Source organism: Bos javanicus, chromosome 1 (genome assembly GCF_032452875.1).
Source record: "Bos javanicus breed banteng chromosome 1, ARS-OSU_banteng_1.0, whole genome shotgun sequence".
Lineage (NCBI taxonomy): Eukaryota > Metazoa > Chordata > Mammalia > Artiodactyla > Bovidae > Bos > Bos javanicus.
In genome coordinates this window covers 2,722,700-2,735,104 of record NC_083868.1, presented here as the reverse complement: position 1 = coordinate 2,735,104, position 12,405 = coordinate 2,722,700, and the positions used below count along the sequence as shown (strand labels likewise).

The window sequence follows — 12,405 nt, the reverse complement described above, 5'->3', positions numbered from 1 at the left end:
ACTGCTGTTTAACCCAAAATGGTAGTAGTTTCAGAGGTTAAGAATCTGCCTTGCCATGCAGGGCATATGGATTTGATCCCTGGTCAGGGAACTAAGGTTCCATGTGCCACAGAGGAAGTGAGCCTGTGTGAGCTACAACTAGAAGGTTTGTGTACCACAAGGAAGACTCCATATGATGCAGCTAGGACCCAATGCCACCAGATAAATAAATTAAAAAAAAAATTTTTTAATAAATATTCCACTAGGGTTTGGGGTGGTGGGCTGCACACCAGTGGTAACCAGGAAAAGTGGCAAGGTGACATCTGAGATCTCTGATCTGATAACTGATACCTGAGGCTCAGGGGGCGCTTCCCTAAAGAGCCGCCAGCACCATGGCACACCCTCCACCCCACCCAGCACATAGGCCTCCTCCTGTCCAGTCACTTACACTAGTCCCCGCTTCTCAAGAGCCAGCAGCTTACCCCATCTTCCCCAGCCTACCTCCACCCCAGAGCTTGAAGTCATGGGTCCCAGGCCTCAGTGTGTGTAACAGACACCTGCAAATACCTCTGCCTCTCCCTGCCTCTACCCAGATTCTTTGCTTGCTTGTTTTTGGCTTGGGAGGTGTTGTTTTGTTTTGTTTTGTTTTGTTTTTTGCCCCACACCATGAAGCATGTGGGATCTTCCCCAGTCAGGGATTGAACCTGGGCCCCTTGCATTGGGAGTGTGGAGTCTTAACCATTGGACCATAAGGGAAGTACTCTACCTAGATTCTGACTGAGCAGGCTCTAATGGGAGCTAGGTATTTCTGATTGCAGGTGGAGAAACTGTCCTAGGAAGACCATACGGCAGGATGAAAGGGACCCCTTTTCTTGAATCCAAGCCTCAAATTCAATCTTCCCTGGTGCCTCAGACGGTAAAGAATCTGCCTGCAATGCAGGAGACATTCAATCCCTGGGTGGAGAAGATCCCCTGGAGAAAGAAGTGGCAACCCACTCCAGTATTCTGGCCTGGGAAATCCCATGGACAGAGGAGCCTGGTGGGCTACAGTCCATGCAGTCACAAAGAATCGGACACGACTGACCAAGTGACTAACAAGCCTCAAATACCTGTTACAAGGAGCGGTGTTGAGGTTAGAAGCTCCCTTCCCCCCTCACAAAAGGGATCTTTTTCTGGATTAATTCTGAAGCTACAAGTTTTAGGTCCCCCAGGAAAGGGTTTTCTCTAAAGATTTGTTGGCCAGAGACTGCTCTCTGGTGTCAGCCTGGCAGAGACATGAAACCCAAAGCTGGGAGCTTTCAACGGCTCTCCCAGGACATCTGGGTTATCTTCGGCTGAAAGCTAGTGAAACGGGGTCAGCAACTGCTCTGTCGGCCTGCTCCGGGTGCACCCGTCCCCTTCCTGACCCTCATGGGTACGGCCCTTCCCTGCTGGCCACTGTGCGGTGGGAGACGGCCCGTCCTCCCAGGACCGTGGTGCCCAGCGGCGCCCACCCCTTCCTCACTGCTCGACCAACACATCTGCTCTGCTCTGTGGTCCACATTCCATCCAAAACCGGAGGCTCACATTCTCAGAAAGTGTCACTGCTCAGGCTTCCGTGTTATCTCTTAATATGCTGACATTGTATTTTTGACAGTGTTCAGTGGCTCAGTGTAAACAGTTAAAATGTCTTATCCTTTAGGGACTTCCCTGGCAGTCCAGTGGTTAAGATTTTGCCTTCCAATGCAGAGGGTCAGAAAGTTTGACCCCTGGTCAGGGAGATAAGATCCCACAGACTTCGCAGCCAAAAAAAAAGAAAATATATATATATATATATAAATAACAGAAACAATATTGTAACAAATTCAATGAAGACTTTAAAAAATAAATTAAGTAACTGGTACTTCAAAGAAGTCTCTTTCAGCATGTCTTGTTTTAGTCTCTTAATATGTCAGGAGCTTCAGAAAATAAAAGTAGCCCAGCCTTGCTCAAGCTCTGATTCTGAGATGTTTTGTAATTGCATATCTATTTGTCTTATACACATTCTTCCATTTTCTTGGAATAGTTTGGGCCTGACTCCACCATCAAGACTTCAGCTTGCTGAAGATAAAGCCCAGGGTTCCTTTTTTTCTGTGCAGTGAGTGCTCAGAAGTGTCTGACTCTTTGCAACCCTCTGAACTGCAGCCCGCCAGGCTCCTCTGTCTATGGAATATTTGCAGCAAGAATACTGGTGTGGGTTGCCATTTCCTCCTACAGCAGATATTCCTGACCCAGGGATCACTCCTGAGTCTCCTGTGTCTCCTGCATGGAAGGAGGATTCTTTACTACTGAGCCACCATGGAAGCCCACTTTTCCCGTATCCCCGTCCGAACCATCTGCTCACATTGCCCACAGAGGTGGTGATATATGATGTACGCCATAGTGTGGTCTTCTTTCTTAACTAGCTGTGGGGCCTCTCTGAGCATCAGGGTCCCTGCGTGTGAAATTGGGGTGATAATATAACCTAGCTGGCAGGGTTGTGGGGGTGACTGAATATGATTCTACAGTCAACACACGTAACATGATCCTGAACACATAGAAGGTGTCCAGTGAATTGCAGTTGCTTGGGGTTGAATTGTATCCCCTAAAAAAGATGTGTTGAGGGCTTCCCTGGTGGCCCAGTGGTTGGAGGTCTGCCTGCCAATGTGGGGAACACAGGTTCAATCTCTGCTCCAGGAGGACCCCACATGCCACAGGGCAACTAAGCCCTTCACCTCAACTACTGAAGCCCTTGTGCCCTGAAGCCCAAGCTCTACAACAGAGAAGAGAAGTCACTGCAACGAGAAGCCACCCAATGCAAAGAGGAGTAGCCCATACTTGCTGCAGCAAGAGAAAGCCATCACACGGCAACGAAGACCCAGCACAGCCAAAAATAAATAAATACATCTTAAATAAAAAAAGACATGTTGAAATCCTAACCTTGGCCCTCTAAATGTGACCTTATTTGAAAATGGGGTCCTTGCTGATGCCATGGAGTTAAGATGGGAGTAACAACACCAAACTGGAGTACGGTGGGCCCTAAATCTAATGCCAGGTGTCCTCAAGAAGAAGAAAAAAATTTGGGAAAGTGGTTGGGACTCCACACTTTTCATTGTGGAGGGCACAGGTTCAGTCCCTGATCAAGGAACTAAGATCTTGCATATCATGCAGATCATAGCCAAAAGTAATAAGAAATCTGGAGACACACAGTGTCCACTACTAACAAAGCTAGTGGAGGTGATGGAATTCCAGCTGAGCTATTTAAAATCCTAAAAGATGATGCTCTTAAAGTGCTGCACTCAATATGTCAGCAAATTTGGAAAACTCAGCAGTGGCCATACGACTGGAAAAGGTCAGTTTTCATTCCAATCCCAAAGAAGGGCAATGCCAACGAATGCTCAAACTACCATACAGTTGTAATCATTTCACACCCCAGCAAGATAATGCTCAAAGTCCTTCAAGCTAGGCTTCAGCAGTATGTGAACTGAGAACTTTCAGATGTTTAAATTGCATTTAGAAAAGGCAGAGGAACAAGAGATCAAATTGCCAACATTCACTGGATCATAGAAAAAGCTAGGGAATTCCAGAAAAATATCTACTTCTGCTTCATTGACTATGGTAAATCCTTTAACTGTGTGGATCACAAAAAACTGTGGAAAATTCTTAAAGAAATAGGACTACCAGACCACCTTACCTGTCTCCTGAGAAACCTGTATGTAAGCCAAGAAGCAGCAGTTAGAACTGGACATGGAACAACTGACTGGTTCCAAACTGGGAAAGGAGTATGTCAAGACTGTATATTGTCACCCTGTTTATTTAACTTATATGCAGAATACATCATGAGAAACGCTGGGCTAGATGGATCACAAGCTGAAATCAAGATTGCCAGGAGAAATATCAACAACCTCAGATATGCAGATGGTACAAATCTAATGACATGACAGAAAGTGAAGAGGAACTAACGAGCCTCTTGATGAGGGTGAAAGAGGAGAATGAAAAAAACTAGCTTGAAACTCAGCTTTCAAAAAACTAAGATCATGGTATTCAGTCCCATCACTTCATGGCAAAAAGATGGGGAAACAATTAAAACAGTGACAGACTTTATTTTCTTGGGCTCCAAAATCACTGTGGATGGTGACTGCAGCCATGAAATTAAAAGATTCTTGCCTCTTGGAAGAAAAGCTATGACAAACCTAGATAGTGTATTAAAAAGCAGAGAATATCACTTTGCTGGCAAAGGTGCATATGGTTTTTCCAGTAGTCATGTATGGCTGAGTGCCGAATAATTGATGTTTTCAAATTGTGGTATTGGAGAAGACTTTTGAGAATCACTTGGACAGCAAGGAGATCAAACCAGTCAATCCTAAAGGAAATCAACTGTGAATATTCATTGGAAGGACTGATGCTGAAGTTGAAGCTCCAATACTTTAGCCACCCTATGCAAACAGCCAATTCTTTGGAAGAGATCCTCATGCTGGGAAAGACTGAAGACAAAAGGAGAAGGGGGTAGCAGTGGATGAGATGGTGAGATAGCATCAGTAACTCAATGGACACGAGTTTAAGCAAACTCCAGGAGACAGTGGAGGACAGAGGGACCTGGGGGGCCTGCAGTCCATGAGTCTGGCAAGACTTAGTGATTGAACAACAACAACGGAGACTTTACCCATCTTGTTTCCACTGCATGGAGCACCTTTCGCCTTCATGTCCAATGATCCAAACCCTGCCATCCTCTGAGCCCATCTCAAATAACACCCCCTCTTCCAGGAAGGCCTCCCCAATTCCTCCCCACCAGAATTCACCTCTTCTTCCTCTGTACTGTGAAGGCACTTACTTGGTTTGTTTTTGTCATTCTATTCTATCTTGCTATCACAGCCGTCTCCCTGCATGGTGCACGGCGTTTCTCCTCTCTAGGGAGTAAAAGCACATTCATCATCTTCACAACAGCCACTAGGGTGTGGTGGACACAGTTGACTGTCCCAAGACCCACCTTCTTTTCACACTTTCTCATCTCTGAACTAGGAAAGTGTCTTACACTGGATAGTGTATTACAATATAACCAGAAGTATTCTCCTTAGTGCTTCTGAGAATAACAGCATGCCTTACAGCCAGTGATGTCTTTTGTTACAGTTAGTCTCTCAGACGTGTCTGAGTCTAGTGCAACCCCATGAACTGTAGCCCTCCCAGGCTCCTCTGTCCATGGGATTTTCCAGGCAAGAATACTGGAGTGGGTTCCCATTTCCTTCTCCAGGGGATCTTCGCAACCCAGAGATCAAACCCACATCTCCTGCTTGGCAGGCAGAGTGATGTCTTAGATTCCTTTAAATCCAGGAGAAGGTGTCAAACCAGTATTTGCTATAGTGGATGAGTTTAAGTCACTTGAAGTGGGAGAGAGAATCTAGCCCTGCTGTCTGGGTTAGAACACATTTCAGGGCAATTTAGGGCTCCCCCAGGCCCTCTACTTACTTTGCTGCCCACTTGAATGATGATGATGGGGGAGCCTGGAAAGACTTCACATGTTCTAAACCCATCCGGGAAGGGACTCTTGAAGGCATTTTCTCACTGGCAAAATCTCTGTTGCCTCCAGCAGCAATCTCCATCATGGACTTCTTGGTGATTCCTCACTCTGTTTCCCAACCCTTGCTTGCTGGAGTGTCCCCCAAATAAAGCACCCACACCCAAACCCTTGTCTCAGGCTCTGCATTGGGAGAATGCAACTAAGAGGCCAGGATCACCATGCACCATCTTCAAGGGGGCTATGCCTGCACTTGACAAAGAAGGGCAGTGGCGCCAGGGTCTGTGGGCAGTGCAGGAGGGTCCAGCAATCATGGTGGGCACTGCCTCTTCCGTGTCTCCCTGTCGTCCTGCTCTGTACTTGTTCCAACCCCTCCTGCAGGCAGGTAGAGAGCCAGATTTACCTAGACAATGACAACTGATTTGGGGCCCCATGACAAGGCACTTCCCAGGTGGTCCTAGTGGTAAAGAACCTGTCTGCCAACGCAGGAGACATAAGAGACGTGGGTTCAATCTTAGGGTCAGGAAGATCACCTGGAATAGGAAATGGTAACCCATTCCAATATTCTTGACTGGAGAATCCCATGGACAGAGGGCCCTGTGGTCCACAGGGTCGCCAAAAGCCGGACATGACTGAAGCGACTTAGCACACATGCTTAGCACCCGACAAGGCACTTAGGGAGGGACGGTCTCTAGGGAGAGCAGGGTAGGGGATGGGAGTTCCGCCTGGTCTGGGAGACAGAGGGCTTTGGGGATTGGAGGGGCACATTGTCCTGGGAGCAGATGGGGCTTCCTGTGCACCAGCGTTCACTAACCAGCTCAGTCGCTGAGGTCCTGGGTCCAAGCATATTCCCTGCAGCCCCGGTGGGGGTGCTGAGCACACATGGCCACACATGGGAGGGAGCCCACCAACCCCGGGTCCAACTTTGAGACCTCAGGCCTGGAGAAGGAGGGAACAGGAACAGATCATGACCACGCTCCCCCGGTCAGGGAGCAGCAGCTTCCAAGACAGATCTGGTCTTCTTCAGCAGAGACAGGAGGGGAGGGACGCGGCAGAGGGGGCAGTAAGGGAGCCCGGTCCTAAGGGGGCTGTGCCCCCACCAACTGTGCTAGGCCCACCGCACCCAGGTGATGAAAGTGGGACCCTCAGAGCTCCAGAGAGACTCTGTGTGTGTGCGTGTGTGTGCATGTGTGTGCGTGTGTGAGACAGGCATTTGACAGCAATTCAGTCACTTCATCTCCAAACCCAGGCACTGGCTGGCACCTCCCACCAGAGAGGCCCTTGGGGACTTGGTCACGCTGAGGCCCCTGCTGGTATCTGCCCTCCTCCTCCTCCTCCTCCTAACCTTCCCACCATGTTCCCTCTCTTCCTCTTTCCCTTCTTCCAAGAAAAGAACTCATATTAGGTGTTTCTGCTACCAAACCAGAAGCTATGTACGTGCCGTTTGGGGACGAGGCTGGAGAGAAACAGTGCAAGCCTTTTTATTCGAGCTGCACACGTCAAGCTGCATCTCTGGTCTGTTTGTGATCAAATGGGTTGTAAGTTGCGTATCCCTGATTAATTAATGAGCCACTTGCGACATTTAACTGGGATCAAGGTGCATTTCTAAAGTGTAAGCAAGAGAAAGAAATATCTCCCAGACAGAAAAACGATCCATACACACCTCTGCCAGAAAAGCATTTCAAGGTCTTTGTATCCAGGCTGATTTCCCAGAGCCAGCCGTTCTGCCTCCAAGTCCCCAGTACTAAACCCAGTCCTGGCTCACAGTAGGGTTAGTCAGAATTTGTTGGATAAATAAATCGGCCTTCAAAATCTAGTCCCAGGATATACACACAGAATAGCTAATATATCCATTTTTATTGAATAGGAAAGCATGTCCCAAGTAGCAAGTCAATAGTGACAAAATAAAGCTAGAATTAGCACCAGCCCACAAGCCAGGAGTGTGGATCCTTGCTGGAGCTGGCTGATGGATACCTAGGATTGATAAAAACCATTCTCTCTTCTTTGGGCATTACATTTTAAAAATATGCTTGAAAAAAGTAAAAATATGTTTGAGTTCTTCCACAATACATTTTTTTTGGTCCCTATCCTAGGAAAAATTTACTTGAAACAAAGTAGAAATTTTAGGGAAAATGACACATACGACTCACAAGGTTGGTATCACACCCTTTTTCAACAGGGACGCTCACCCACATTTCCCCTCTGTCCAGCCAAAGAAGCATGAAGCTCATAGCACGTTTATTCAGGGATGCTCTTTGGTGCTAACTTGATGCTCCTGCAAACGCGAACTCTAACCCACCAAATATGAGCGATGATAAATGATTACTTTGTGACTTCTTCAATGGCAACAGATTAAAAAGAAAAAAATAGCAAACAATCCTAAAGAAAGTGTTTTGGCTTGTGGCTCAGCACTGCGGGAAATCATTAAACCCTTTGAAAGTGAAAGTGGCTTAGTTATGTCCAACTCTTTGGGACCCCATGGACTATATCAGTTCAGTTCAGTCGCTCAGTCATGTCCCATTCTTTGCGACCCCTATATAGTCCAAGGAATTCTACAGGACAGAATACTAGAGTGGGTAGCCTTTCTCTTCTCCAGGGTATCCTCCCAACCCAGGGATTGAACCCAGGTCTCCCACCTTGCAGACAGATTCTTTACTAGCTAAGCCACAAGGGAAGACCAAGAATACTGAAGTGGGTAGCCTATCCCTTCTCCAGCGGATCTTCCTGACCCAGGAATAGAACCAAGGTCTCCTGCATTGCAGGCAGATTCTTTACCAACTGAGCTACCAGGGAAGCCCTATTAAACCCTTTAGGAAAACCGATTTTAGAAACAAATCTAGCAGGAGACACTGTTGCTGCTGCTAAGTCACTTCAGTCATGTCCAACTCTGTGTGACCCCAGAGACAGCAGCCCACCAGGCTCCCCCGTCTCTGGGATTCTCCAGGCAAGAACACTGGAGTGGGTTGCCATTGCCTTCTCCAATGCTTGAAAGTGAAAAGTGAAAAGTGAAAGTGAAGTCGCTCAGTCGTGTCTGACTTAGCAACCCCATGGACTGCAGCCTACCAGGCTCTTCCATCCATGGGATTTTCCAGGCAAGAGTACTAGAGCGGGGTGCCATTGCCTTCTCCAGCAGGAGACACAAACCACCAATTTCTAGCAAAGTTCCATTACTTCAAGAAATCTTGTACAAAATGTAAAACAAGGACAGTGAACACGAATGCTCTATCTTCTGACGGCGCTGTTTTAGTGTCCGCATTTGTGTTTATCAGGTGCTTTCAGTTTTGACCATTTGTAAAGGGTTTTATTCTATATCTTTTCCATGCAGTTGTTTTCAATTCTTGAAAACAATTTTAAAGTACCTGGAAATTTAAACCTCGATCATAATTTGAAAAGACAAGTATCATACTGCTATATTTAAAATGGACAACCCACAAGGACCTCCTGTACAGTACAGGGAACTCTGCTCAATGTTTTGTGGAGTCTGGATAGGAGGGGGGTTTGGGGGTGAATGGGCACATGTATGTGAATGACTGAGTCCCTTTGCTGTCCACCTGAAACTATCACAACGCTGTTCATCAGCTCTACTCTAATACGAAATACAAAGTTAAATAAGAAAAGACAAGTACCTAAATATTGACTATGTAAATATTCAAATAAGTGCCATTCATATGGGCAGTAAAATAAGTCAGCATGCTTGGGCATTTTAATGGGTTCCCACATGCTCTCTGAATGATTCAAACTGTCTTGTTAAACAGGCAGATTACAACAGATTTTCAAAAGGGAACACACTGCAAAGTCACAAAACTCTTCTTAACCCTGTGATTTGAAGAAGCAGAATCATTTCACAAATGCTGAGACTGTATTCCCAAACACATTCCAGAATGACCTTGGAAATTCAGTGCAAAGAATATATTATTTTTGGAGTTTGGGGGAAAGACTTAAAGATAGTTACCAGGGGCTGGGGGAGATAAGAGAGATATTATTTAAGGATACAAATGTGTAGGAATTCCCCAATGGTCCAGTGGTTAGGGGGCTTCCCTGCTGGTTCAGATGGCAAAGAATCCACCTGAAATGCAGGAGACCCAGGTTCCATCCCCGGGTTGGGAAGATTCCCTGGAGAAGGGAATGGCTACCCTCTCTAGGGATCTTCCCTGTAGCTCAGATGGTAAAGAATCTGTTTGCAATGCAGGAGACCCAGGTTCGATCCCTGGGTCGGGAAGATCCTCTGGAGAAGGGAATGGCAATCCACTCCAGTATTCTTGCCTGGAGAATCCCATGGACAGAGGAGCCTGGCGGGCTACAGTCCTTGGGGGCGCAGAGTCAGACACAACTGAATGACTGACACTTTCACTTATTTTTTTCACTTTCCAGTGGTTACGACTTGGCACTTTCACTGCAGGAAGCCCAGGTTGAATCCCTGGTAGGGGAACAAAGATCTCACAGGCCTCCTAGAGTGGCCAAAATAATAATAATAATACAAATTTGCAACTAGTATATAAGTAAGTCCTGGAGATCTAATGCACAGTGTGATGATTATAAATAACAATGTTAATTGTTCAGTCATGTCTGACAACAAATATTTTATTAGAAATATCAAACTTGCTCAGACACTATATCGTAAATATTCTCACCACACAAAAAAAGAAATAACTATGTGATGCCATAGAGGTGTCAACTGACACTACAGTGGCAATTGTATTACAATATATATATGGATCAAATCAACATGTTACGCAACTGAAACCTACACAGTATCACATGTCAAGTATGTTTCAATTAAGAAAGAAAAAAATCACACATTTATTTTTTTTTTTTAATCACTGAGACAGAAGCCATGTGAAAAAGAGAGTTCAACTCCAAAGACTGGACCTAAAATTAAAATTTGTTTTCAATCGCCACCACATTAAATGTATCCATATACACACTTTCCAAATAAACACTCAAAATGAATGATTGTGAAGGAGCGCTCCATGGACCAACCAAACATCAGCCTTATCAAAAGCAGTTGATTTGTCTGTAAAGACGGAGCTTTCCATGGGAAGTTCCACCAAAGGCTGGAACAAACCAGGCCATTTTGGTAAAAATCGTTGCTGTTCAGTCGCTCAGTCATGTACGACTCTTTGCGACCCCATGGACTGCAGCACGCCAGGCCTCCCTGTCCATCACCATCTCCCAGAGTTTGCTTACACTCGTGTCCATTGAGTCAGTGATGCCATCCAACCGTCTCATCCTCTGTCGTCCCCTTCTCCTCCTGCCTTCAATTTGGTAAAAAAATAAAAAGTGATAAACCCACCTGGGAACGATCAAACAGGCTGTGACTTTGCAGGACTAGCAGATGGTCCCCAAAAGGTCACTGCAACCTTTCCCATCTCAGTGAGTGGCAGCTGTGACTTAGGCCAAAACCTGGGAGGCATCTTCCTCTCTCTCTCTAACCCTGCATCCAATCTGTCGGCAAATCCTAAACTTGAAAGCGTATCTCTCTCCTTTGGCACCAGACTGCCTCCATCATGGGTTGCATGCACGCTCCCCGGAAAGGCCTGTCCCAGTTGGTTCTGTCCCCCCGTCACAGGGTCCCCACCTGGCTGAAGCTGACGCCTGAGGTCATGAAGGAGCAGACCTACAAACTGGTCAAGAAGAGCCTGACTCCCTCACGAATCGGGGTGGTCCTCAGAGACTCACATGCTGTTACACAGTACATTCTGTGACAGGCAATAAAATCTTGAGAATTCTTAAGTCTAAAGGACTTGCTCCTGATTTTCCTGAGAATCTCTACCATTTAATTAAGAAAGCCGTTGCGGTTTGAAAGCATCTTGAGAGGAAAAGAAAGGATAAAGATGCTCAATTGCATCTGATTCTGATTGACAGCCCTATTCACTGGTGGGCTGGATATTACAAGACCAAACAAGTCCTTCCCCTCAACCGGAAATACGCATCTGCAGCCTTTGGCTTGATTGCATAAACTTGTCTGTTGTACTCAAGCAATAAAACTAGAAAGAAAGGGGTTTCCCAGGTGGCTCAGTGGTAAAGAATTTGCCTGCCAATGCAGGAGATACGGATTCGATCCCTGGGCCAGGAAGATGCCTCAGAGCTACTAAGCCCAAGCACTACAATTACTGAGACCACGTGCCACAAGCCTGAACACCCTAGAGTGTATGCTCCACCACAAAAGAAGCTCCCACAGCGAGGAGCCTTCACACCACAACTGGACTGTCACCTCACCTAGCAGCAACTAGAGAAAAGTCTGCACAGCAACAAAGACCCAGCACAGCCATAAATAAAATTATTTTTTAAAGGACTAGGAAAAAAAAAGAAAGAAAATATATCCAAAATATGACCACTTCTCACACCTCTATCCGGGCCACCACGGTGTGATGTCTGGATTCTTTCCGAAGCCTGCCCCTGGTCTCCTGACCCCTTCTTACCTATGATATCAGGGATTATTTGTGAGAAAAAATTAATAAGTGAACAAATGATCATGGAAGCAAAACAAGAACTGAAGAGGAATATTCCAAGAATCCTTCCAGTCCCCCTCCCCACGTCCTCCTCTCACCATGAAAAAATAAATAAATAAATAAAGGTGATCTGGGAGAAGAAGGAACCATAATCTTGAGAAAGAGTGGACTTTTCCCCAAAAATTAGATTAACAGTAAACAATAAATGTAGACACTGACTGAGATCTTCTATGTCCCAAGCACCATGAGAATAGCTTTCCCTGCCTCTTCTTGCTTCTTGAAACCAACCCTAGGAGGTACTCACATCTCCTTTTGTGAGTGTGCAACTTTAGTCTTTGGTAACTCTTCTGCCACCAACTGCAACACAGTTCTAGCACGACTAGCCAGTCACTTCCCCACCCCGGCCCACTGCACCCCAAGTTAAAGTCTGGGTCCTTCACAGGACAGCCCTTCCCTCACACTCTG

The 12,405-nt window shown here is 46.2% G+C and overlaps 1 pseudogene; it reads left to right on the top strand.

Moving 5' to 3' along the window:
• Nucleotides 1–10,995: 10,995 nt before the first annotated feature.
• On the top strand, nt 10,996–11,911 carry LOC133254008 (small ribosomal subunit protein uS15-like; annotated as a pseudogene).
• Nucleotides 11,912–12,405: the final 494 nt, after the last annotated feature.